At 36.5% G+C, this 27,979-nt stretch overlaps 1 protein-coding gene and 1 pseudogene across 1 annotated transcript in view; both read left to right on the forward strand.

The window, feature by feature from the left end:
* The window catches only part of LOC139127107 (myosin-6-like), a 176,268-nt gene that overhangs the window by 72,760 nt on the left and 75,529 nt on the right, over positions 1-27,979 (forward strand). The gene's annotated exons all lie outside the window — the stretch shown is intronic.
* LOC139127194 (bifunctional purine biosynthesis protein ATIC-like) lies at positions 2,970-27,940 on the forward strand (annotated as a pseudogene).

Below are 27,979 nucleotides of genomic sequence, written 5' to 3' on the forward strand. Positions count from 1 at the left end.
TATAAATATGCATTTCAAATACTTACCGGATGAATGGAAAAATTATCGTCCACGACGACTTGCTATCTCGGCCACTGCATCCAACACTGTCGCGGGGAAATACACTTTACCTTCATGCCACTGAAACATTACCACTTATACCTAACTCACTGCTGTTTTGACTCAAAATGTGTCGTCACTGGGGGAAGAAATGACCGAGAAATCAGCCATAATTCGTGAGATTCAGCTGGTCTGAACAGCCATTACTTCAAAAAAATCTGCGCAATCTCATTTGAGAGATGCAATGTGATATCCGACAACGATCGTGTGGGAACACAAAGCATTGGTCAAATTCGAAAGGTCAGGGTCGTGATCGTCGCAAAATTTTGACATTTCTAGTACGCGTAAACTGTTCCTTTAGATTTTCCCAATAAGCAAAAATTGACTTTATATGAAGAGATCAGTTAAAATACGGACGTCCAACACACTAAGTGAACCCTGTTGCAATTCTGATCAGCCTCGTTAACCAAGCGTACTCATTTACGGGACCCTTACGTTCATACCCTGTTGCGTCCCGTCCACTCTTCCAACACAACTCTTTCCAAAGTCACGACATCATACATCGTCAGAACCGCTAGTCCATCCGGCTCGACTTTTGAACGTTTGGGGATGAACAGTACCTGTACTGCGTTTCCATTAAGTTTTATGTAAGTTGTAATCGCGAAAGTTTTACAATGGCAGATGCAGAACCGTCCGCTTGTGTGTTCGTCGTTGTGTGATGATCTGACGTACATGTACATGACTGCACATCATAGCCAGTTGCTGACGGACGTACGCGAAAACATGGACCGTATGAGAAAAATTTAATGACAGATCCAACCATATTACGTCTGGAAATGTGAGTACCTTTCAATAGAATGCAGGTTCCGATCATATGGAATATTTAGCGGTGAACATGTGTTTATTATTGCACATTTTGAAAATAAAAATAAACGATGTTTAAAATTTGATCTGTGCTGATTTAATTTAGAGGCTGCTCACAAACGTTTGCAGCCATCTGCATGACTTCCCTCTTGTCATATTCATTGGTTTATACTGAAAATCCCTGGTCTCGTTTTTTGAATGGAGATGAATGAAACTAATGCTAATTATATTTAAGGGATAGGCTGTAACTTCATAATTTTGGCAGAAATTGTGTTCTTCGTACATCGACTACAGGTTTTTCTCTCTTTTCAAAATCATGTTAGCCAGTATTGCTAATGTTATTCTATTTTCTAAAACACGTTCAAATATCCAGTCTTCACAACCTGTATTATGTACAGTCAGCATTGTTATTGTTGGTAAACACATTTTGGTCTGGACTAAACTTCAATTGAACACAATAACAGTGAACTTTTATAATATACATACACACAAAGTGTATGTTGGTTGTATTGATAATATCAACGAGCTAATTCAACTTAAATTTGTAAACCAATGAAGTAAGTGCAGTTGATACATAACAAAAATATTAACAAAATCAAAAACTTACAGCTTTATACTGTCACTTTAAAATGGCAAACCGTTGCTTCTGTAGCCACTAAATATTTAAGTCTGAGAACAATTTAACTGGTAAATGTGACCCATGTGGCATTTCTATAGTGCGAACATAAGTAATTTCACCTGAAAAACTTAACCCAAGTAAAATCAACTCTACACATGAGTGCCGCCTAATTTATTTAAATTAAATAGACAATAGGGATGTGAAAACATGAGAATGACAAAAAGTCAGTCCTTGGAGTTTATTAATGCATGTCTAAATTTTTACCGCCACATGTGTAAGCTACCATTCAATCCATTGACAATCTTCCCTTCTATCATGAATTCAATAGGACTGCAAATGATGGTTACTTCACATGGCTGAGTCTGATTTCACATTCATAGCCAGTGATGAATGTTCAAATTTTAACATGTCATATTTCCAATACTGGCATGTGGCAGGTTGGACTGCTATGGACTGCCTATTTTTCCTCAAATAACCATTCAACCTGTTCTACACAGGAATGTGGACTGGCTAATAGGCAGTTCAGAACTAGAATACGTAGTGGACACACAGGAAAAAATACTGAAAAAAAGGGAGGAAAAAATGGCATTAATGGGTCTTTTATAGTTAGCCCATGAAGGACTATTCCAATGGCAGACTGTCATTACAGTGGAGTAACATTGAATATCTTGGGTAGTCATAGAAAGGCAGACACTGGGTTGTGGAAAGTGCATTGAAATCACAACGGTCATGTTATACATTTTTCCCCAACATCTGAAAACATCATACAGATACTCAGTTGAAGTAAAGTTATTTTATTTGTTTATTATTTATATATTTATTTGTTTATTATTTATTTCAAGAATGCAAGAATGTTGTTTTCACTAAAGCATATATTAAAAGTTATAAGGATTATATATATGTGTACAACTTTGTACCTATGTAATCTTTCTTTTTGGGGAGGGGGGGCCACAAAAATTTTGTTGCCGGTGATGGGGGGGGCCACTAAAATTTTGCTGATGTTAGGGGGGGGGCCTGTAAAAAATATACGCACCACATATTTTCTCTTCCAGCCCCCCCCCCCCTGCCGTTAATTGTGCTCGTTCCCTAGGAGATGATGATTTGCTTGGAAAAAATGATTGTGAAGCGATTAAATATAGCCGTTCCCTCCTCCCTCGAAATAGACAAAGGAGAAAGAAAATGATTCGCTGAGAACAGCCATAACTTTAAATATCCGAGTCAAACAGTATGGAAACATACATGTTGTCACCGTCCAGGTCGGTACTGACTACAATCTCAGTTACCCAGACTGCACTTCGGGGCTGTCATCCGACTGTCCCTTTGTATATATACATTTTTCATTGATTTTGTCATTTTATTCCATGATGGAAAAACAGAAAGAGAGCTTGGGCAAGCCTCACGTCACGCTTGAAACTCCCGCGGAAATACTTTCCAATGAAAACACGTGTCAAAGGTCATAGCTTAAACAACAATGGCGGCAAATCAGCTAGGTAAGTCACGTCTGAGTCGGTGGCGAAATTTCTCAGGTCATTCGTTGACATATGTCGTGTCCTGTCGGAATTTTAGTGCATTTAAGTTCGAGAACCTTGATGACGGCAATTTACCTCTTTTTTAATGTTCTCAAGCGAGATATTAGTTGTTTCATGGACGCTATGCATTGGCCCGCTAGTGTACGAGGCATGACTCCGTATTTCCCCAGCGTGTTACCCACGTGGTGAGTTCGCTGAATGAAGCTGTCACCGACTATCGATATGCCGAGGATACCGTCGATGATCGCCCGTAAAATTTGCCGATCTTGTGGTGCTTATGTAGAATTAGATTTCCTATCTGAAATGTGAAAAAATTAGTCAAGCTTTTTGTCGTTCTGTTCGCTTTTTGTGAAACAAAAGCCACTTCATTCAATCATTGTCACAGTCAGATCGCACGATGCTCATTATAATATGTTAATGAGGGAAAGTAATTCAACCCAGTGTCAGTTACAGTGGGTCCCACTGACGGTGGTCGAAAGGGGCCGTTTTTTCACGCAAAATTACAGAGCTGTTTTCCAGCGATTTCGACTATTTTAAGGCAAGCCTGTGGATTCATGTGAAGGTAGGTATATTGAATTATTACTGAATGATTTTTTGGCAACTTCTGTGGTGTAGTTTCTTTGAAATCGCGAAATTTCTGACGACTGTGAAAAAACACACAGCGTTGACATCCTCTCGATTATTTTTGCGCGGACTGTTACACATGGATTTTACCACAAAATGTCAAACTCTAATCAAAATATAGACATCAACCCTCCTTTCTGTGAGTTTTCATTTACTTCCAAGCTTTTATAGTGATATTATGGCCAGTTCGATTTTGTTTACTCTTCAACTCGTGAGCGCCATTGACCACTTATAAACGCTTATCATTGATTGCCTGGGTACTTCTGAATTTTACCAAACTTCAAGATTTTTTAAAGTTTACCAGTCACGTGAACTAAGTTTTTTCAATCTATTCTTTCAGATTTCCAGCTGAACCTTGAAGACAGTGGTGTTGCGATTGAAGTTAGTTTTATTTTAACTCTCTGAGTTTGTTTATTCTGTATTTTGTACGTGCAATTTACTCTGTATTTTGTACTAGCAGTATACTGTGTATTTATTGTACCTCTCTGAGTTCGAGTGACTATATTTACTCTGTATTTTGTAGTAGTGGTTTAACATTGTAGCCCCTTTACCAAACATTTAAAAATTGAAATAAAGATTGATCTTTATATAGTAGATATTTTGTGTATAAGTATATTCAAGTACCGATTCTGACTTTGACGAACTGACTGACGAATATAAATGGACGGAAGAGAAACAACCAGACGATTCCAATGATAGTGACTATGATTCCAATGATGGTGACTGTGATGACGACTGTGATCCATACTTGAAGTAAATCATAGACCCTACTAACATACATCGACCCAATGACAACAAAACAAATGCTTGCCCGTATGATACACAATTTTTTTATTGCATACTTTATCAGTGAATGGTTTTGAAGTTACAGTTTGCATTTTGTATTTTCGAAAAGTCTCCTGTCCCATGATGTACGTTATACGGGGCATAAACAAATAATTTCGCCAGCTGAACTCACTCCACATGCGGAGTCACGTAAACTTACTCAGGCCTACGCGTCCACGGCACGTGAGCAATATCGGTCGATGTAAAGTCAAAATTAGCCAAATATTAAACTATGTCAAAACTTTGCTCATACACGGTGCTATACATTATTCAACAACTGTTTTACTTCAAAAGCTTCTGTTATACAGCTATATTCCATGGTATACTTAGCGTTTCACGAGCGACGCAACACTTCCGTATTACAAGTCGGAGGCCAACATGTCGAGGTCAATGTATACTTCCGGGTCATTTCGTCGAAATACATCGATTATTTTTGCGCGGACTGTTACACAGGCATTTCGAATTAATTTCTTTTCGCGGATGTTGGGACCGATATTATACCTCTCTGTCAGGAAAACTTGGTTTACTTCCGAGGTCGTTTTCAAACGATTTTCGATACGTTTGTGGACGTCTCTGCCGGCTCACCAACATACCGCCGCAAACACGTTCAAAACTAATACTTTTACCGCTAGATTTTCATGAAATTTACGTCTGCAATGAAGAATGGGTGTCACTCTCGCAATTTATCCAACTAACATGATAATTTTTTGTAGCACGGATTGTAAAATTCAAGTTGAAAATCACCTTGAAAACAGGCCCGTTGACGTCCGTTTGAAAGTTAACGGTCGCCGGCTTGAAGAACTTTCATATGCAAATGAGTACCGTGCGATCTGACTGGTCAAATCGATTCACAATCCTTCACACATATCCGGTGTTTCCAACATGTATGGACAAATTGTTTTCCGTCCATTGATTTGTCGATCAAGAAAACAACAAGCTCCTTATATAATTAATGTATAGACTCAGTCATTGAGCGAGCGTTATCACAAAATGTGTCCAAATAATTACAAAAAAAAAACTTTTTCAATTCAAGGACGATCTCAGAACTGCAGTCCAGGACTGCAGACCTCTGATGTACACGATATTGAATATTGTCTTTAAAGAGAACTACCCAACTGTCTTTGTAAATTTTATCGGAATATATGTGATTATTTTAGAAATGAGCCTTACAACAATTTAATTACAATTAATTTTCATTTAAAATTCTAACCTCTTTCCAAAACGATTTCAGTAATGTTCTCATCAAGACAGAACTAATTTCTTTGTTATTATTTAATTTACAGCTAGTTATTGTTTATTTCGGATAAAGATAAGAAAAACACTAGAAGTTAAAATAGTCTTTGACACCAAACATTCCATAACAAACTATTTGAAGAAATTGACATGTACAGTACAGAGGACACAATCACATTACTACAGAGATGGAATCTGCTCAGAAAACTGTACGACTTGTTCCTAAGTATTTCTTCAAAGGTTAAAACATGGAGATTAACAAATAGTGGAGTATTACTTTGAACATGACTATATTGAAAACCTGTTAGTTTACGAAAAATCTGAGAATATGCTCTCCTAGCGTTATTTAACATTTTCATAGAAAATTTACACCACAAGTACGAATTGTACGGAATATCACCAAAAACAGAAAATAATGACACTTACCGACAAAGAATCAAATTAAAATCGCAAATGATAGCGTTACCTCTAGCGTATAAAAAAAGAGTCTGTGCCTGAATGTACTTGGGTACATTCGTGAGTCGACTGTGTTGGGTGTAGTCTGCAACTAATATCTGTTACTGACAGTGACGTTTGTTTTTCATGATTATTTTGAGGCTGATACTCATATACTTTCGGAAATATAAAAGCAATTAATACGCGGAACTTGATGTCGTAACTTGCTTGTTGTCTAGCTGAGATCTGATTGGTGGCAGACCTAAATTCAAGCATAGCGATGCAGTCACCGTGCCTTGAATTTTGTTTTGTGAAACTAGTTTGTTACAAAATAACTATACAAAACTTGATTGACAATTGATTATGTTGTCCTCAAAATTTGCAAAATGAGTATTTGGCATACTTTATAGCTTCAATAAAAATCATAACCATTGTATAGGAAAGTTTTCAGTTCTTTAAGTTGATTTTTTATGTTGTATAAGGTTTTACTACACACTTGATTCAAATACAACAGCTGACTCCATGAATACATGTAAAAATCCTGACCTCATTGGTTATACTGCTGTATGTTACATAACAAGAAGTCCATTCAGGAATATAGTATTTAGAAGAATGAATCAAGTTGTTCTTTCACACTCTTGTTTCAACATGTCCTGTTAGAACTGTTCTCAAATTCATTATTACAGCTGAAATAATTTTAGTTGTGTATGTCAAGACTGAAGAGTGACTCATTTATACATTTTTTTTAAAAATATGTTGGATAAACGTAAAGTACACTAGCCAGAAATGGAGATTGAAGGTGTTTCATTAAATATTTTCAGTGCAGATTAAAAGACATCCTAAAACACACCAATAACTCAGCAGTGGCACATATCAACTTTAGTCTTGAAATAAATGACTTTGAAACAATAAAGACTGACATTAGATATTGTATTTTTGTCTCATACTCCATGACACAAGGATATAATGTTTGTTGTCACCTATCACAAAGTTTGGACAAATATAATTATTTTAATTAAATCTAATATCATCACAGGATATCTGATTTAATACAAAGGATGTATTGCTTGGTACAATGAAATCTGGTTTTTATTCAACAAAAGATTATTATTTTCTTACATTACAGCATTATTGAGTGTCTCAGACAAACAAGGCTTGGTACAGTTTGCTGAAAAACTTCATAAACTTGATTAAAACTGATTGCATCTGGTGGTACTGCTAAGGCAATACGGGATGCAGGAATTCCTGTCAGGTTGGTTTTATTCCAATACAATCTCATTTCTCTCTGTCATGTCAATTTAGGCAGAACACCTCAAAATTTCCAAATTTAAAACTTGTGTTCAAACTGTGCTACTTACACTCAAAATCTGAATAAAAATCACAGACTGCACAAATTTTTGTCTGAGAGAAACAAATCCAACACTGATGCTTGAAATTCAAGATGGCTGCCATTGTGCTAACTATAGTAAAATATGAAAAAATTCTACTGACAGAAAAATAAGCTGGTGAAAATATTTTATCAATTCAATGAACTTAAAAATTAACCTCAAACGCAGTAATGTCAGATGTCAGTAAATTATTGTGTATTTTATGATTTCAGTGATGTATCAGATGTCAGTAATTATTGTGTATTTTATGATTTCAGTGATGTGTCAGACTGACTGGTGCCCCAGAGATGTTGGGAGGTCGTGTCAAACACTGCATCCAGCTGTTCATGGAGGTAATAATTAACAATGTCAGAAAATTCACTTGAATTCCATAATATGTCATCAACATCTTTGTTTATTTTATAATTACCGGTATCTTCATTTAGATGTGGTAGTTTATTTAAAATATTGGAACTGTGTGTAGAGGAAGATTTTCTTAAAGGGGAAGTTCACCAAGGATGATTTTTTAGTCCCCACGGACACCGTCCGGGGGACTTATAGGTTTGGTCATGTCCGTGCGTGCGTCCGTGTGTGCGTCCGTGCGTGCGTGCGTCCGTCCGTTCACGCAGATATCTCAGAGATGCCTGGAGCGATTTCATTCAAACTTGGTACAAGGATTACTTCATATGTCATACAGATGCACGTCAATTTGTTTTGTGATACGATCCAATATGGCTGCCAGGCGGCCATTTTATTATGATTTTTTCATGTACAAAGCCGTAACTCAGGCATGTTTCAACCGATTTTATTCAAAGTTGGTACAAGGACATTGACCCATGTCATAGATATGCACGTCAATTTGTTTTGTGATACGATCCAATATGGCTGTCGGAGGCCATTTTGTTACAATTTTTTCATGTACAGAGCCATAACTCAGGCATATGTCAACTGATTTTATTCAAAGTTGGTACAAGGACATTGACGTATGTCATACATATGCACGTCAATTTGTTTTGTGATACGATCCAATATGGCCGCCAGGCGGCCATTTTATTACGATTTTTTTCATGTACAGAGCCATTACTCAGGCATGTTTCAACCGATTTTATTCAAAGTTGGTACAAGGACATTGACCAATGTCATAGATATGCACGTCAATTTGTTTTGTGATACAATCCAATATAGCCGCCGTGCGGCCATTTTGTTACGATTTTTTTCATGTACAGAGCCATAACTCAGGCATATCTCAACCGATTTTATTCAAAGTTGGTACAAGGACATTGACCTATGTCATACACATGCACATTGATTTGTTTTGTGATACGATCCAATATGGCTGCGGTGTGGCCATTTTGTTACGTTTTTTTCATGTCTGGAACCATAACTCAGACATGTATCAAGCAAATTTATTAAAAGTTGGTGCAAGCTAGGAGATTGATTAATGTCATACATATGCACGTTAATTTGTTTTGTGATACAATCCAATATGGTCGCCGTGTGGCCATTTTATTACGATTTTTTTATGTCCTGAACGATAACTCAGACATGTATCCAGCGAATTTTTTCAAAAGTATTTTTATCACAGATTTAATGAAGAGGACTCTATCCTCTCTGAGGACCTGTAATCAAAGTACCCATTTACAAGTGGGACAGTGTCATCAACGATGACTTGTTACATATGTGGTAGCTCTGTGGTCATTTACCCAGAAAAGCTATTTTCACCATTTATAACTCGCCCGATTTTTTACGAAAATGATAAAAATAGTACAGGAATATGCCCATGTAATTTGAATCATGGGAAAAAAGCCCCAAGCTTGGAGCTTGCATCATGTGATATGGAAGGGACCATCTTCGGATGGGTATGGCCCCCACATTGTCCACTCACAGTAACACAGTAGTAAACAGCAACACAAAATCTGACAGTGGACAGTTTATTATAAGTGATTCATTGTTTATGCAAGGATACTCAGTATAAACAAAAGTTATGTAAATACGCACAGCCTGGTTTAAGCATGGGTGAGTGGACAATGCCATACCCATGGGAAAATGGTGCCTTCCATATCACATTATGCAAGCTCTAAGCTTGGCGCTTTTTCCCATGATTCAAATTACATGGGCAACTTCCTGTACTATTTCTATCGGTTTTTGTAAAAATCGTGCAAGTTATAAATGGCGAAAATAGCTTTTCCGGGGTAAGTGACCACAAAGCTAGCACATATGTAAAAATCATCCTTGGTGAACTTCCCCTTTAATTTAGCACAATCTTTTTGCTACAGCCAGATTATGACTTTAAACAAAGATACATCTTAAATGGGAAGTTACAGGACCGTGGGCACACAATAGGGGGATTACTGATGATGCATCCATTTGCATACACTGGGCAGGGAGCACATTTTGAAAATAAATGGAGCACTTTTAGCTCATATTTGGTATGTATATAAATACCAAAAAGAGCTTATATGGCGAGTTGGTGGCGTTGTATGTCTGTGTGTGTGTGTGTATGTATGTGCAGATGTATGTCCGTCACACGCAAAGGCTCCCAAGCCGCCGTACCAACCATCTCAGTATTTGGTATACAGGTACACCCAGGGGTTGAGATGTGACGTTGTTCAAATGAACATGTCAGTGTCAAAAATATGCAAATGGGGTAAGAAAAAGAGAAATCCTGCAAATGTGCAGGAGTGGTGGCATGCCAGTGACTGAAACAGGCTACTCCACTGACCTTGAGTCATTTCCTGTCATTGTTTATGAACTGTTACATATTAACAGACCTGCTCAAACCAAGAGGGACTAGCTGTTTCTGCTTTGCATGTTGCAAAAGTTAACCTCCAGTACCTAAAGTTTCAGACGTTATTTACTTTTGTCATTCTTGTTTTTCTTGTTTAAATATTTCTTGTTGTTTTTTCTGGTTGTACTGTGCAGAAATCATTGTCATAACATCAACGTAGAATTTTCCTGCACTGAACAGATAGAAACAGCATTTATTGTTGATCTTTGGTAGCCATACTGGTATGTACTAATTCTAATCAAATGTGAGCAACAACGTATAATTGGGGTTTTTTTCAGTTTATTTTCGACTCAAGTTTAGTCACTTTATATTTACAGACATCATATGCAAGATTCAATGACAATGAATGCTTGAAACATGGCAAACTTATGGAATTCTTGGACCAAACACAGCTCATCCGATCTGTAGCGTGGCTTTTTTACATTTGCATAGATTACGATAATCCAGCTTTTATAGGGGAAGTTCCTGTTTAAGTAAAGCCTCTAAAAATCCTATCCACTTCGGGATCTTATAAATACAATAATGGTTCAACAACTACAACAAAACAAACTGACACCAGCAAAAAACAAATGTGAGAATTCACACAACTTATTTGATTATTTGATAGTGAGAGCTGAACTGGGATCTCATTTCTCCATTTTCACTCTGTGATTGTGTCTGTCTGCAGGTATCTTGGCAAGAGACATGGAATCTGACCGTGGAGATATGGATAAACAAGGATTCCAATATGTCAAGTAGGTTTCTGTCATTTTTTACTACAAAAACACCAGGAAACCTGTCAGTGAGGGTATTTCTCTGATTTGGACACCTATCAGTGACTTGTTAGACAAATATCAATATCATGTCAATATCAGATCTCTACAAAAAAATGTTGACAGCTTAAAGCTACTGTATGAAGACATCATTCACTCTCAATTTGCAATAACAGGCATTTCAGAGGTTTGGGACACAGATAATCTAAGTCTTTATAGTATACAAGGCTACACACTAGAAGTCAGTTCACGAGAATCAGGTAGGGGTGGTGGGGTTGGGGCATACATTCACTCATCATTAGTTTATAAATTGATTAAAAGAATGTGATACATTCAGAGTCTCTTTGGTTGGAGATATCAGTCAATAATACTAAAATAATAATAGGAATCATCTATAGAAAGCCAAATACCGATATCTCTGAGTTTCAGATTAGTCTGCTTGATGTGCTAAATACGTTCAAACTTGATAAAACTAGATGTATTTTAATGGAGATTTTAATATAGATGCCAGAACACATACAACTAATGTTAATTCCTATTTTACATCTCTTGAATGCCTTGGTTTTCACCAGTTGATTTCTACACCTACCAGAGTGACCAGCTCATCTGGAACATTAATTGACCATATCTACACTAATATTATACAGTATCCAATTCATGCCGGTACTTTAATTACAGATATTTCTGACCATTTTCCAGTTTTTATTGTCATAGAAAATATGACAAAATCTCTCAAAACAGTATAAAGTATCATATAGAAATTACAAATTCTACAATTCTACTCGCTTCTGTGAAGATCTAACTCATGCTCCGTGGGATCGAGTTTATAACTGTAAGGATGCAAATGAAGCATATAATAATTTTCAGAGTGTTTTCGATGAGTTGTGCAATAGACATGCTCCCATTAATGTACAAATTCGCAGTACAAAGAAAAACCGGAAACCATGGGTCACTAATGCAATTAAAAAATCAATTAATACAAAACACAAATTGTATAGTAAAGTGCTCAAATCAAACTTTGATGTCATTGTTGTTGATAGATATAAGAAATTTAGAAATGTGTTGTCTACTGTTCTCAAGAAAGCTAAACAAATGTATTACAACAGCATTTTTACGGAAAAAAGGGTAATACCAATGTAATTTGGAAAACTATCAAGCAAGTCCTCGGAAGTCATGAGGAAAAGGCTAAAAATACCTTGCCAGACAGCCTACGAGTACTGACAAATGGAGTGCATAATACATTGTTAGCAAAACCTGACGTAGTAAATGCATTCAATAATTATTTCGTCAACATTGGACCTGACCTTGCCAACAACATCGATTCTCCTCATAAAAACTTTAATAGTTACCTCACTGAACCCACAACACATTCCTTTTTTATGTCCTCCACTACACAATCTGAAGTTCATAACATCATCTGCACCCTGAATCCAAAAAAGGCATGTGGCCATGACAAAATGTCAGCCAGACTTATAATTGATGGGGCAGCTATAATATCAAAACCCTCGGCATATATATTTAATCTTTCATTTCAGACTGGAATTTTCCCCCAATCTCTAAAAATAGCCAAAGTCACACCAATCTTTAAAAAAGGCACAAAAGATGATCCAGGAAATTATAGACCTATATCAGTATTGCCCCTGTTAAGTAAGATTCTAGAAAAAATTGTCAATGCACGCTTAATTCAGTACATAGAAAAAACAATATTTTATATGAGCATCAATATGGATTTCGTCATAAATACAGCACAAAACTTTCAATTGTAAATCTAATCAATTATCTTATCAAACAACTTGATAATGGCAAAGTAACACTTGGTATTTTCCTTGACTTCTCTAAAGCTTTTGATACAATCAATCATGAAATTCTTCTTTCTAAACTTTCTCACTATGGTACTCGAGGTCTTCCTTTACTTTGGTTCAGAAATTACTTACACAATAGATCCCAACTAGTCTCTGTCAATAATAATGCCTCATCATTCCTTAATGTTACATGTGGAGTACCACAAGGATCTGTCCTTGGACCTACCCTATTCTTACTATTTATCAATGACATTGCCCGTTCCTCCACATACTTCAATTTTAGATTGTTTGCTGACGATACCAATCTATTTCATACTTTCCCTGCTAACCAAGTTAATATAAATTTAAATACTGTCGACATTCACCTCAATACTGTAGTGGACTGGTGCAGGGCTAACAAACTTACTGTAAACTACCTCAAAACAAATTACATTGTCTTCAGAAATCATAACAAACATATTTTCTTGAATGGTACTCTACACATCAATAATACAGTTATCAATGAGGTTGAAGTGACATCATTTGTAGGTATTCAAATGGACAGACATCTTAAATGGTCAAAGCACATTAAAATGATTAATTCTACTATCAGAAAAAGGTTGGCATCCTTTTCAAATTGAGACACTTTTTACCACGCAATATCCTTATTCTTCTATACAAAACTTTCATCCTACCACACATCACTTATGGTCTTGAAGTTTGGGGTTCAACATATCCCTCACATCTCAATAGTATCTTTCTTTCGCAAAAAATGGCAGTCAGAGCTATAACTTCAGTGACTTCACAGCAAACTCAGCTACTCTTTTCAAACAACTTAATATTCTCGATATATACAAATTACATAAATTACATATCAGTACATTCATGTATGATCTTATAAATAATAACTTGCCACACAGTCTTACAACATACTGTCAGTTGCCTTCTCATTGCTACAGTACTCGTCATAAAATTAATGGTAACCTTTATGTCCCAAGTGTCAACACTTCCTTGGGTAAATTCTCGATATCATATACAGGCTGCATCTATTGGAATACATTACCTAAACAAATTAAAACAAAAACCACTAGAAGTTCGTTCAGACACTCCCTTTCAAGTCTCCTCATACACGGTTAGTGTTTTACATGACGAAGAGTTATATTCAACTTTACAAATATGTATATCATAGATATATCACTATACATTTTGTTTTTTGTTTGTTTTTTTTTATTTTATTTTACATATTTTCTACTTATTCGTAATGTATTTATGTAGTTGTTCTTATTTACTTAGTTAGTTACTTAGCACTTTCAAGTCTACTTTTACACGATTGTTTTTTTTTGGTTTTTTTTAAGTGATGAAGAATTATATTCAACTTTACATATATGTATATCATATTTAAATATATATATATTTTATATACGTTTTTTTTTCTCTCTTATCGTTTCTTTTTTACGCATTTCTACTTACTCGTAATGTATCTATTTAGTTATATATTTATTTATGTAGTTGTTCTTTTATTCACTTAGTTACTTTGTTACAATTAGGTTACTTTGCAATCCCACTACTTTCATGTACACTACCCTCGATATACTTCAGTTTTCTTTTTTCTTCTTCGTTTCCTTGCTTTAACATCAAATGGCTTTGGGAACGGACTAGACTAGCATTTGCTATTTTCCGTTTCCATTTACCCCCGTTTCCATTTACCCTTTATCGCAGCACAACTCAGATGTACATTTATCATTGAATTGTAATATTATTATGATTAAGGGTAATAAAGATTATTATTATTATTATTATAAATGTAGAAATATTTTTACTTACAAGTTGAGTGCATATTTATATGGCTTCTGAGAACATCTCTCAACTGAGAACATACACTTTTTTGCATTTTCAATAGTGCCCTTGTTGAAAGGTTTGACTGTATAGTGAAATCCATGTACCATAAGAAAATAAACCAGTTTTAAGGAGATGTCTTAAATGCAGAAAAATTCTAGTCTACTTGTAAACAAGCTTTTAGAATGTTTTCTCAATATGGACAAAGGTGTCTTGATTGCCAAGATGTTTTGAAGCAGGGTGCGCGTTATCATTTTTTTTTGCTTTTATGTCCTGAAGAAAACAAATGAAATATTAAAGCCCTTTTGTCATGCAAAAATAAGTCAATTGTAACAAACTGTCCTTTGTTGACAGGTTGGTAGCTTGTAATTTGTATCCATTTGTAAAGACCATATCCAAGGAAGGTGTAACTGTCTCTGATGCAGTGGAACAGATTGATATCGGTATGTCATCATTATCTGTCATATTTCACATTGCTCTAATACTGTGATTTGTGTAACTAACTTACCATGTTACCAATGATATCAATCAATGTCAGTGTGTTTTTGTCACTTAAGCTGATGACCTTATATGACCTCTACATCCTGGTATTTTCATTGTTGTACATGGGGCATTTAACTCAATATCAGCAAGTTAGACACTCTAATTGCCATATTTTTTACTTTTTAGCAAAATAATTACAGAGTTTCAAAATGTGATGTTCAATACCATAACAATCGCACTGAGAGTCCATCCATTTGGTTCAATAATACCGATATTGAGGATTGGATCATACCAACACAGCACTTTAAAGGGATGTTGGACTTATTTGATGTGTGGCTATTCACTTGACAGGTGGTGTTACTCTACTGAGAGCTGCAGCCAAGAACCACGCCAGGGTTACTGTTGTATGTGATCCTAGTGATTATGACAAGTAAGTTGACCAGTCATAAGGGTAGTTTACCTAGCAAGCTAAGGGCCAATTGAGAACACTTTTATTTAAGCAGAATCACTTTACCGGGGTAGTGTGTGATATCCAAGTGATTATGACAAGTAAGTTGAGCAGTCATAATGATAATAATATCTGAGGAGCTAAGCAGTCCAATTCAGGGTGCTCTTCTATGGCCAGGATTATTGCAGTATATTATCCTAGTGATAATGACAACTAAGTTAAAGGCTTCTCATGATAATATTATCCAAGGAGCTATATGACATTCGTCTGACCAGTAGCCATGTAAATCCAGCAATAAGACAGTCCTGTACTACCCTGTATGTGTATTCTGTGATGAAATCAGCAGATATAGTCTTGTCATTTGATCTGTTTCAGGATTGCTGATGAAATGTCCAAATCAGAAAACAATGATACAACTCTGGATATGCGTAAAACATTGGCTGTCAAGGTCAGTATTGCAATCAAAATTAGGACACTACATTTCGCAGATGGCATGTAATTGAAGATTTCAGAAAAGTAGCAGCATTCCTGTTGAATTTGGACATATCTCAATTTTCTTTAGGTTTCACAGCTTTTTACTGTTTGACATATTCAGTGCATTTTATTAAAGGCCTGTTTTTCAATCCCTGAGATGGATTTCAGGGTTTAGATAGATCACAAAGTTCTTGATCTTCTTATAGCCTTTCATCGTTATGTTTTGTGTTGCAGGCATTCAACCACACAGCTGAGTATGATGCTGCTATCTCTAATTACTTCAGAAAAGAGTACAGCCAGGGTGTATCACAACTACCACTGAGATACGGTATGAACCCACACCAAGCCCCTGCACAGCTGTATACAACACTGCCTGAACTGCCAGTCAAAGGTGAGATGTGAAATCTAGTAGTGATGAGATCTGAACTTTCATCAAAAATCTTTCTGTAAAATGTTTTATGAAGGTACATTCCCTGTAATCTGGTGATGACAAAATCTAAAATGAGATTAAGACTCTTTCTGACAATATAGTTAGAAGCCGGGTAGCAAATAATTTAGAGTATTATTATACATCTGCCATCAAGAACAATAGAATTTTACATGCGCTAAAAAAGCCGTACAGAACGCCCATTTCGTAACAGGTATGGTTTCAAGGCACCCCGTCCCCTGCAGCTGTACAGCACGTTTACTGTTGAACAGTTTCAAGGGACCCATAGGACGTGTGCCAGAACATGTCTCGTGCGCACTCTGTAGGTACGTGTATAGTGCACACACACTATCCAGAACTTGCAGAAGCGCGTCCGAGAAATCGTTCCACACTTGCGCTATAAATCCGAAAAAAATTGTTGACATTGTACGAAAACAGACAATTTGATGCCCAGTCACAAATGTAAGATGTATAATAATAAGGTTATCGCAAAAATACCACAAAGGATGTACTCGGACATTGGCGCTGGGCATTGCCCTCGGCTTTGCGTCGGGTGATACACTGCGCCAATGTCCTCGTGCATCCTTTGCGGTATTTTCATAATAACCTCATATTATGTTTTGTTTATAAACCAACCAGTTACCTGTTCATTTCAAACATGATTATTATGATGTTCAACAATGTGTAAACAAATCCCAAGGTTTAGATTAACTTTTGTGGAGCGAGTATGTACGATGAATGCTTGCATTGTTGCTGTGTCAGTTGAGTACCAACTATCAATGTGATGGACCATGGTTTTCTGACCATTGTTGTTATTTTCTCTACCATGACAGTTTTAAATGGAGCACCTGGATTTATCAATCTCTGTGATGCATTCAATTCATGGCAGCTGGTGAAAGAGTTGAAGGCTGCCCTCAATCTGCCGGCTGCTGCATCATTCAAACATGTCAGTCCTGCCGGTAAGCTATTTAGTACAGCATAAAGTTTACTTGCCGTTGAAACAGTCATATCACATCAGAAGCAGTTGCATAGTTTTCCATAAGAACAATACGACTTAACCATTCAGCCAATCAATTAATATTTGTTAATATATTTACCAAAGTTCTCTAAAGTGAGGTTTCAATAAAATAGATTTGTAATGCTCAGAGTAAACTTTGATTTTATTGACATAAGTAGTAAATGTAGGTTATCAAATGGATAGTTCTGTGGATAGGAAGTTGGAACATTGAAGTGTTACAGATTGTGTGAGAGGGAATATGGGTGACAGGGCCATTAAATCATTTTGTACAATCTGTAGTATCTGATATTCTTGATGTATTGTGTAATTTAATTTAATTTGACAGGAGCTGGAGTTGGTACAGAGTTGTCTGCAGAGCAAGCTAAGTTGTGTATGGTTGATGATATGATGTCATCATTGACACCGCTTGCTACGGCCTATGCTAGAGCTAGAGGTGAGAATGATAGTTTTGAAGTCTGCCCTCACAGCATTGTCCAGCCAATTACTTTGTTTTTGGCAAACTGGAAAAATTTCATGTCAGTCTGTCTATCATGAAATGTTACAAACCATTCAGTTAATTTTCTCCCAGAAAATTGTACACTAAGAAATTTCCATTAATTTGTAAATTGGATCAAAGATTTTAAATATCTTTGAAGATCAAGAGATGCATGTTGAATTTCTGTAAAATACTGATTAAACTCGTACAGAAAGGCAATGGAAAGAATGTGTGTGTGTGTGAGAGAGAGAGAGAGAGAGAGAGAGAGAGAGAGAGAGAGAGATTGAGATTGTGAGGGGACAGCAAGAGTGTTGTCTTGTTAAAGGGATACAGTGGTCAGAACTACACTCAAAGGTCGTATGGGACCCATACAACCAATGTAAACACTGTATCCAAGGTACGATGGTGATTGATGAAAGTTAAAACATGTCTGTCAGTGTCATAATCTACATTGTATAATTTAAATGTTGCAGCTATGATGATGAGATGCATCTAGATATCGTGCACAAAATACATTGTTTGTAAACAAGAAACTCGCACATGCACAGTTCTGATGACTATTTCCCTTTAATAACACAAGCCATAAATATTGTAATTTGATAATTTTTAATCATATCTGTAACATTGGATGTTTTGTGTTGATTTAACATTGACAGGTGCAGACCGTATGTCATCATTTGGTGATTTCATAGCATTGTCTGATATCTGTGATGTACCCACTGCCAAGATCATCTCAAGGGAGGTAAGAAGGTCAAAGGTCAATTTTTCTTATGTCAGATGATTTATAAATGCAAATGGTTAGCATGCCGCCCTTCTTCTCTCAACTATAACCATATCATTTGTTTCTTATTCTAAAAACAGAATACAATATCACAGCATTCTACAGAAGAAATTTGCATGTTTGTTCGTCAGTCTGTATGAGACTAAAACTCTTTGTTAAAGATACTCTGTTGTCAGTAATCTTCTGTGTTTTTTACCCTGTGAAGGTTTCAGACGGAATCATTGCTCCAGGATATGAAGATGAAGCCTTACAGATCTTATCCAAGAAGAAAGGAGGAAATATTGTGTTCTTAAGGTGTGTTTGATTAATTGAAAATAGTGTGTGTTCCGATTTGATTAGAGATTATTGTGTGTGTGGGTGTAGGGCCATATTTACTAGTGTAGGGCTATATCCACTAGTATAAAACTATATCCATTGGTTTATGGCTATATCCACCGCTGTAGGGCTACATGTACTGGTATATCTAATAGTTTATGGCTATACCCACTGGTGTATTGCTATATCCACTGGTGTATGGCTATATCCAGTGGTGTAGGGCTATATCTAATGGTTTATGGCTATACTGATACATACAGGTGTAGGGCTATATGTAATGGTGTATGGCTATATCTACAGGTTTATGGCTATACCCACTGGTGTAGGACTATATCCAACTGGTGTAGGGCTATATCTACATGTTTATGGCTATTCCCACTGATGTAGGACTATATCTACTGGCATAGGTTTTTATCTACTGGTGTAGGGCTATATCTACTGGTGTACGGGTATATCAATTGGTTTATGGCTATATCTACTGTTTTATGACTATATCCACTGGTGTAGGATTATATCTACTGGTTTATGGCTATATCAACTGGTGTAAGGTTATATCTACAGGGGTAGGTCTATATCTACTAGTGTAGGGCTAGATCTATTGGTTGAAGGCAATATCTTTTTTTGTTGGGCTATATCTATTAGAGTAGGGCTATATCAACTTGTATTGGACCATATAAATACAGGGGTATATCTCCTGTTGTAGGGCTATATCTACTGTTTGAGGGTTATGTATTTACTGGTGAAGGGCTACATCTACTGGTTGAGGGCTACCAGTATATCTACTGGAGTTGTGCTATATCCACTGTTGATGGCTATATCTACTTGTGTAGGACTATATCTACTTGTATGGCCCTATATCTAGTGGTGTAGGGCTAGATCAATTGGAAGAGGGCTATACCTCCTGATGAAGAACTATATCTATGTACGGTATATATGGCTACATCTATTGGTACTGGGTTATATCTACATGTATAGGACCATAACTTTTGATGTAGGGCTAGATCCACATGTGTAGGGCATATCTACTTATGGTAGGACTATATTGATATGTATATGGCCATATCTATAGATGTAGGGCTGGTGTAGGGCTATATATATTGATGTTGGGCTAAATCTACTGGTGAAGGGCTATATCTTCTGGTGTAGGTCTATATCTACTGGTGGAGGGTTATAAATCTACTGGTGGAGGGCTTTATCTATGTATATAGGGCTATATCTACATGTACAGGGCCATATCTACTGATGTAGGATTATATCTATATGTAGGGTCATATTTACAGATATAGGGCTATCTCTACAATTGTAAGGCTATAGCTTCTGGTGTAGAACTATAGGACCAGATCTTCTGGTGTAGGGCTATATCTTCTGGTGTAGGACTATATCTACTTATAAGGCTATATCTACTTTTACAGGGCTATATCAATTGTTGTAAGGTTATATCTACTGGTTTAGAGTCCTATCTATTGATGAAGGGCTATGTCCTCTGCTATTGGACTACCGTATATCCACTGGTATAGGGTTACATCTACTGATATAGGGCCATATCTATTGATGTAGAGCTATATCCAGTGATGTACGGCTATATTTACTAGTATAGGGCTATATTTGCTTGTAAAGGGCTATCTCAAACATTGTCGTAGAGAACATGGTTGTACAGATTTATTTCAATATCCCATTATGAATGCTACAATGACTTGAAATAATCATGAACACTGTCAGTACAATGTGTTTAACCATCTTGAATATAAACACTGATATCAATAAGTACAGTATGTGTGTATGCAAAGTACACTATGTGTATACTAAGTACAGTATGTGTGTATGCCAAGTACACTATGTGTGTATGCCAAGTACAGTATGTGTGTATGCCAAGTACAGTATGTGTATGTGTGTATGCCAAGTGCAGTATGTGTGTATGCCAAGTACAGTATGTGTGTATGCCAAGTACAGTATGTGTGTATGCCAAGTACAGTATGTATGTGTGTATGCCAAGTACAGTATGTGTGTATGCCAAGTACAGTATGTGTGTATGCCAAGTACAGTATGTGTGTATGTGAAGTACTGTATGTGTGTATGCCAAGTACAGTATGTGTGTATGCCAAGTACAGTATGTGTATATGCAAATTTCCTTCCAGTTTATTTTCCCTCCATTGCTCTTTCCCATTTATCATCACCCACCTTCCTTCCGAATCTCATCAGTATATTTTCTCCCCCTCCTTGCAGATGGATCCAGATTATGAGCCTGTTACCATGGAAACAAGAACTCTGTTTGGTCTTCAGATGGAACAGAGACACAATGATGCAGTCATCAACAAAGAAATGTTTTTCAACATTGCAACAGACAAGAAAGATGTGAATAAAATTTGCAAAATTATTTGTCATAATATCATAAATATGACAGGCACAATGTTCAACAAAAATGATAAACTGTGAAAATTATAGTCTCAAAATGGTATTTTCGATCTCAAACATCCTTGTCAATTGCTGATAAAGTCCTTAAATAGGTATTGATCAGGGAAGACTGGGTGATTGCTCTAGACCAATCACCTCTGAGTTACTGGTCACATGATTCTTTATTACATGCCTCTATGTATTTGCTAATGAGTGCATTGATTTGAATAGGAACATCTGAGAAGTTATTGGGCCCTGTGAATGATATTGGGACCAGTTTCTTGCATGTATCTCAATGTCATATGTAGTATTGACTCAGACTGTGAAGAAGCATGTAATAAAAATATTATTGTCTGAATACATGGGTTTATGGTCCTCGCAGCAGGAAACAATTTGCCCTTTTGGAGTTTGGCAAATTTTTAACTGCTCTCAGGGCACATAAACCCATGTATTCAGGCAATGATATGTAATGGTCACTAAAGACCGACTTGTCTGACACTTATCTGTGTTTCATCTCCAGTTACCAGAGTCTGCCATCAGGGATCTGATTGTAGCCACCATAGCATTGAAATACACACAGTCCAACTCTGTCTGCTATGCCAGAGATGGTCAGGTGATTGGAATAGGAGCTGGACAACAATCCAGGATACACTGTACTAGACTGGCTGGTGATAAGGCAAATAACTGGTAAGGCATGTCCAGGGTTCTGCCCAGAGTCCCAAGAGTGCTGGACGGCTCATTAATATTCATGAGCATTAATATTAATGAAAAACTGTAACATTTTATATGCTTGTATGTTTACTTAATTAGGGCTTGATGTACAAATGATAACAGCCATTTCCACTGAGCCTTAAAGGTATTTTTTCAGTTTTAACTGAACAATACATAATGAAAAAAAAATCTTTAGTAGTTGTAAAGGAATGTTTTGAAGCTTCTGAAAAATAATGTACCACTTTGTCATCATTTTCCTGTGCTTATATCATCCCTGACCACTATGAAGTTTGGATTACCATTGCACTGTACCAGGTTCCTATGTTTTTCAAATGACCTAGGTGGTCTTGTTAATGCTCATGCGCAGACTCAGTAGAGTTTAAATCAACAACTTAGGGGTTGACTAATCAATCGGCCATAGTTTTAGTTGAATTTCTCGATGTCAAATTCGCTTCAATTGCTTCTTGATAGTCATTGTAGAATGGGAAAATTCATAAACAGACAGGCTTGTTGCCACGGACAAGTAACTTTTTGCTTATTGACCTAAAAACTAAGTGAGTTTTCATTGATAATTCAAATTCGTTGACACGTTGCTCGCAGGTTGCTCGTGACTTTCATTGCATGCAGTCTTTCCACAATGTCACTCATTGAGTTTGAACTGAACATTGAAGAGTACGTTTTAGTACTTTTGTGCTGATTTTCGCTACCGTATTTCATTTTTATAATGTCATAAACCTTGATACAAAGCAAAAAATCTAAAGCAAATGGAAGATGATTTTTTAGGAAATTCGAGCGTTGGTGGTGGGCAATCAATGACCATTGCCCATTGGAACCAATCATCAATCAAACGCTTGCATAAACTCTGTGCACAGGAATTAGCAAAAAGTGCCAAAAGGTTGAGATCACTTTGTGTAATTAATGTTATAGAAATCAAACATCGTACTGGCCATGTGTTTTGACTGGGAGGAGAACTCCACTAATGCCGAATCTGAGATTGAAAATTGCAGCTTTAAGCATCATCAGTTTTCATTGCATTGTAGGTGGTTACGTCAGCATCCCAAGGTTCTAGAAGTTAAATTTAAACAAGGTGTGAAACGAGCTGAGAGATCTAATGCTATTGATATCTATGTCAATGGAACTGTGGGTCAGGTGAGTGTATTGAATCGACCTTTGACCTGTATCAGATATTTGTGAGTGTAGTTACTGTCAGTTACCAGTTTAGTGTCCAACAGTCACCATTTAATCAGTCTGTGTCGTTGTTGCAATTAATAAAATGTAACTCATTTTCCATATACTATGAAGGTATGCCTAACAATAAAATCTGCTAAAAATTTGATGTTAATAACTGATTGATGTAATTTCTGATGGTTTTGATTACAGGATATGGACAAAGCATCATGGGAAGCCATGTTTGAAACACCACCTGAACAGCTATCCAAGGTAAAAATCTGTTCTTATTCATTTCTTGTAGCATTGCTGTTCTTTCAATGGTTATTGCATCATTGTAGAAAGTGGCTTGATTTTGTATATAATCAGGTTGAATCAGGTTTATGAATTTAAAAGATTAACGTAATTTATGTACATGGCGTTATTCTGATCAGTAGGGTTTATTTCATGTAATTGTGTAGCTGTACGATCAATGGGCAAAAACAAGTTTTGTCTGAAATAGTAGCTATTTTACAATGCTCTTATTAGTATTGCAAATGATACTTTGTGTCTTCAGTGTTTTACGGAAAAAGAATGAAATCACACATCAAGGCTCAGAACAATGCTTATCTGCAACTCTAATCCACTGGTGCTACAACAATAAAATTTGAATTTCTGTCAAAATTGACATCAGCATTGTGTATATTTTTGTCTGAGATACAAGTTTTCATCAATTAAGGTACATCAGAACTGTATACATTGAGTCATTCCCATCACAATACACAGGGAGATTCTCAATAAGACTCTAATATCAAGGCACTAATTTACTCTTTGGATATTTATAGGCTGAACGTGAAGAATGGGCCGCTAAGTTGAAAGGCGTAGCGCTGAGTTCTGATGCATTCTTTCCATTCAGAGATAACATTGACAGGGCATATCAGGTAAGAATAATAGAACTATGTACTTAAAGAGGCACTCCCACTTTGTAATATTTTTAAAACACATTTTTTAATGCCAACAGTCGATATTTGACATTGCGACTCCACGCGGATCGCGAGATATCGATAAAAACATGTCCTCAAAAAAGTTAAAGTTTGAATTCCGGTGGCCCACCTGAATTCAGCTTCTGAACATAGAACATTCGGCACTGGGGCCATTGTCAACTAAGCTATGGAGTACGAGTCTACGCTGACGCTGCTGTACGCCACAGCAGTACCACTCGCGTCGGTGAGCGGTCATGTCCCATGGGAGAAAGCCGAGTCCTACTGACTCGGCAAAAAAACGAAAAACAAAGTTTGCTGATTCCACCAGAATTCGCATAGGTGACTAGCACAGATAGGTGCGGTTGATACATAGTATGCATAGTGGCCGCTGCGTGGTATGCGCGCATACCACACGCGGCGGCCGCTATGTATCGAACCACGCGTATCTGTGTAGCAGACGACAAAATGTAGTCATCAGAGACAACTTATATTTTACACGTAAAAACTGATATCTATGTGGTATTGTTTAAAAATTTAATAAAACTGATTGAGAATAATGAAAACGACAAAAACTAAGGAGAAGTTTTAAAAAAGAATTACCAGAGGTAAAGGCATTGATAATGATGTATATAAAGTCATTGCAGTAGGAGGTAAATTAATTGCGTCATTCGAACGTTTTTGGACTCCTTAGAATATCGTCAATCAGCACAACATTACACTTTCGGGGGATTTCGGGTCATAACCAGAAACGATCGTAAAACTTCGGGATGTGAAAAATACGCTCGGGAAATGACATGTTTTTATCGATATCTCGCGATCCGCGCGGAGTCGCCACGTCAAATATCGACCGTTGGCATTAAAAAAATGTGTCTTAAAAATGTTACCAAGTGGGAGTGCCTCTTTAAGGTAATATGCATATTGTGATGATAAACTGTACTCTGTACTCAATGTATATTGTGATGATAAACTATGTACTCTGTACTCAATGTATATTGTGATGATAAACTGTGTACTCTGTACTCAATGTATATTGTGATGATAAACTATGTACTCTGTACTCAATGTATATTGTGATGATAAACTGTGTACTCTGTACTCGATGTATATTGTGATGATAAAATATGTACTCTGTACTCAATGTATATTGTGATGATAAACTATGTACTCTGTACTCAATGTATATTGTGATGATAAATATGTACTCTGTACTCAATGTATATTGTGATGATAAACTATGTACTCTGTACTCAATGTATATTATGATGATAAACTATGTACTCTGTACTCAATGTATATTGTGATGATAAACTATGTACTCTGTACTCAATGTATATTGTGATGATAAACTATGTACTCTGTACTCAATGTATATTGTGATGATAAACTGTACTCTGTACTCTATGTATTATGATGATAAACTATGTACTCTGTACTCAATGTATATTGTGATGATAAACTATGTACTCTGTACTCAATGTTTATTGTGATGATAAACTATGTACTCCTCCGTACTCAATGTATATTGTGATGATAAACTGTGTTGTTTTTGTATCAATCTTTAAATTGACATAATTGATGATAAAGCATTACATGAGAGTGATGACAGGAAAATGTTTAAGACTGGGTTTATTCGCAGCATTTCATCATCTTCACGATTGAACAATGACTCCAATATCTTTTACCATGTCTTGTTTTACAGAGTGGTGTTGAGTTCATCGCATCGCCCTCTGGAGCTGCCCAGGATCAAGTCATAAAAGAAGCCTGTGATGAGCATGGCATTACATTGGTGTTCACCAAGACACGTCTGTTCCATCATTAAAAATCTCAATTCAGTGAAGCTGTGCAGGTTTCAAACATCATTGCATTGTGACACTCATAACCTGTGATCTTTGAAATGGCACAAGCCTTATCACCCCTTGCTTTACAGTGGAACAGTCTCAGTGGTCTATATTGCAGCACTAGGCTGGATCAAATCATTGCTCTATGTAGGGGTTCTAGATGAGGTGAAAAGATGCATTATTTACAGATGGGCTGAATTTGTTAAAATCTTCACAATTGTCAATGCAAGTTAGATGTAGTGATACAATTGTTAGAATGGGGAAGTATTGGACTGTAACACACAACCGTTGTATTAGTACGCACTCCAAACACAGTGGTGGTGCTCTGAGAAAGGCTTACATCACTCAAAGAACAATCAAAACATTTCTGCTGATGTGCAGCTGGCTTCTGATTGGTCCGATGGTCACTATTCACAGCAACTTAGGGAGTCTATTGTGTAAATTCAATAATAACGGCAAGATTGAGTCAACCAATTAGGTAACAGTTTCCTAGGCGCTGCCCATTAGTCCAAAACTTTTGTTTTTAGATATATACTAGTATGCCATGTTCGGAAGACATTGTGAACTCAGAATGCCAACATGAGTGCATCTCATTGTAACATGAGTAGAAATATTGAGGCCAGTGTGTTATGCAGAGTGAGTTGTGAGTCGTGAGTGGAAGCCTTGTGTCAGGTGCCATCACTGTTTGGAGTGTGGTCTATCAGGATAACGGAAGTTGTTTGTGTGGCTGTTGTTATACTCTGGTGATAGGTGTTAGGAAATGATTTCATTTGTCATGTGCATAATAATAATTTTCATCAGCAATATTCAAAATTACAGTGATTTTTCAAGCAGGTGTTTATAGATTCCAGTCATTTCAAAGAGTTTGAACTGCAATGTTTATTTTTTTATTCTTTATTTATGTTCGCTGCAGTGTAATATCAGTGTAGCATTTTGTTCAGCAAATTCGTGTAAAACTTTGATCCACCATTGTAGTGGAATGGATTGAACTGTGTTAGAGTTACTTGTTTGCCATGACGATTTCATTATGACAGCTGTTGAGTGTAAAAGATGGTAACAATTATCTTTGTAAGCCCAAGTTATGGATTCTTGGACATCTTTTGTGCTTTTCACAACATCCATTTCACCCCAAAACTGAAAAAGCTTCTGTGTTTTCGCTGCCTCCAGATTTGTGAAGTAAAGCAGCATAGACTTCAACACTGGTCACAATAGCATTTGCAGTTTTGTCACACGAGTCTCCAGTAAGACAAGTATACTGGTATTGTTCACAAAGCATACTTCATACCTTTTTAGCAGAGTGTTTGTATCTAGTGTAAAATAGATCATTGTTCATTTGCTACTAGAGATCTTCTAATCATGTGTGGCTGTATTCACAGCAAGAATTTCCTTTTCAAGAAAATCAGAACTGGTAATTAGTTCTTATGGATTTCAGTCCTGATTTTGTTGTTTTCAGCTTTCTTGTTTTTTGTATGATAGAGGGCTTGCCAGTTTAGTTGATGAAAGATTGGTGGTGTTTACAAACAATTTGAAGAGAATTACTGCACAGTTTGGTGCGATGTCACTGCCATTTAGTGAGTTATTTCCCTTCAAACATTGAATTATTTCACTCCAGATATTGAATTATTGTTGGAGTGCAGTAATTGCACTCTGAAATGAGAGTCATTCAGACTGGGAAATATCAAATGAAAGATGTTTTGTTTTATAGACTTAATGTTTCTTGCTGTCTACCAAGTCTTTTTGTCACTCCTACTACATTCAATTACATGATACGGTAGTCTTTCTGTCACTCCTACTACA

This window comes from Ptychodera flava, unplaced genomic scaffold (assembly GCF_041260155.1).
Source record: "Ptychodera flava strain L36383 unplaced genomic scaffold, AS_Pfla_20210202 Scaffold_29__1_contigs__length_4469600_pilon, whole genome shotgun sequence".
In the NCBI taxonomy this organism is placed as follows: Eukaryota; Metazoa; Hemichordata; class Enteropneusta; family Ptychoderidae; genus Ptychodera; species Ptychodera flava.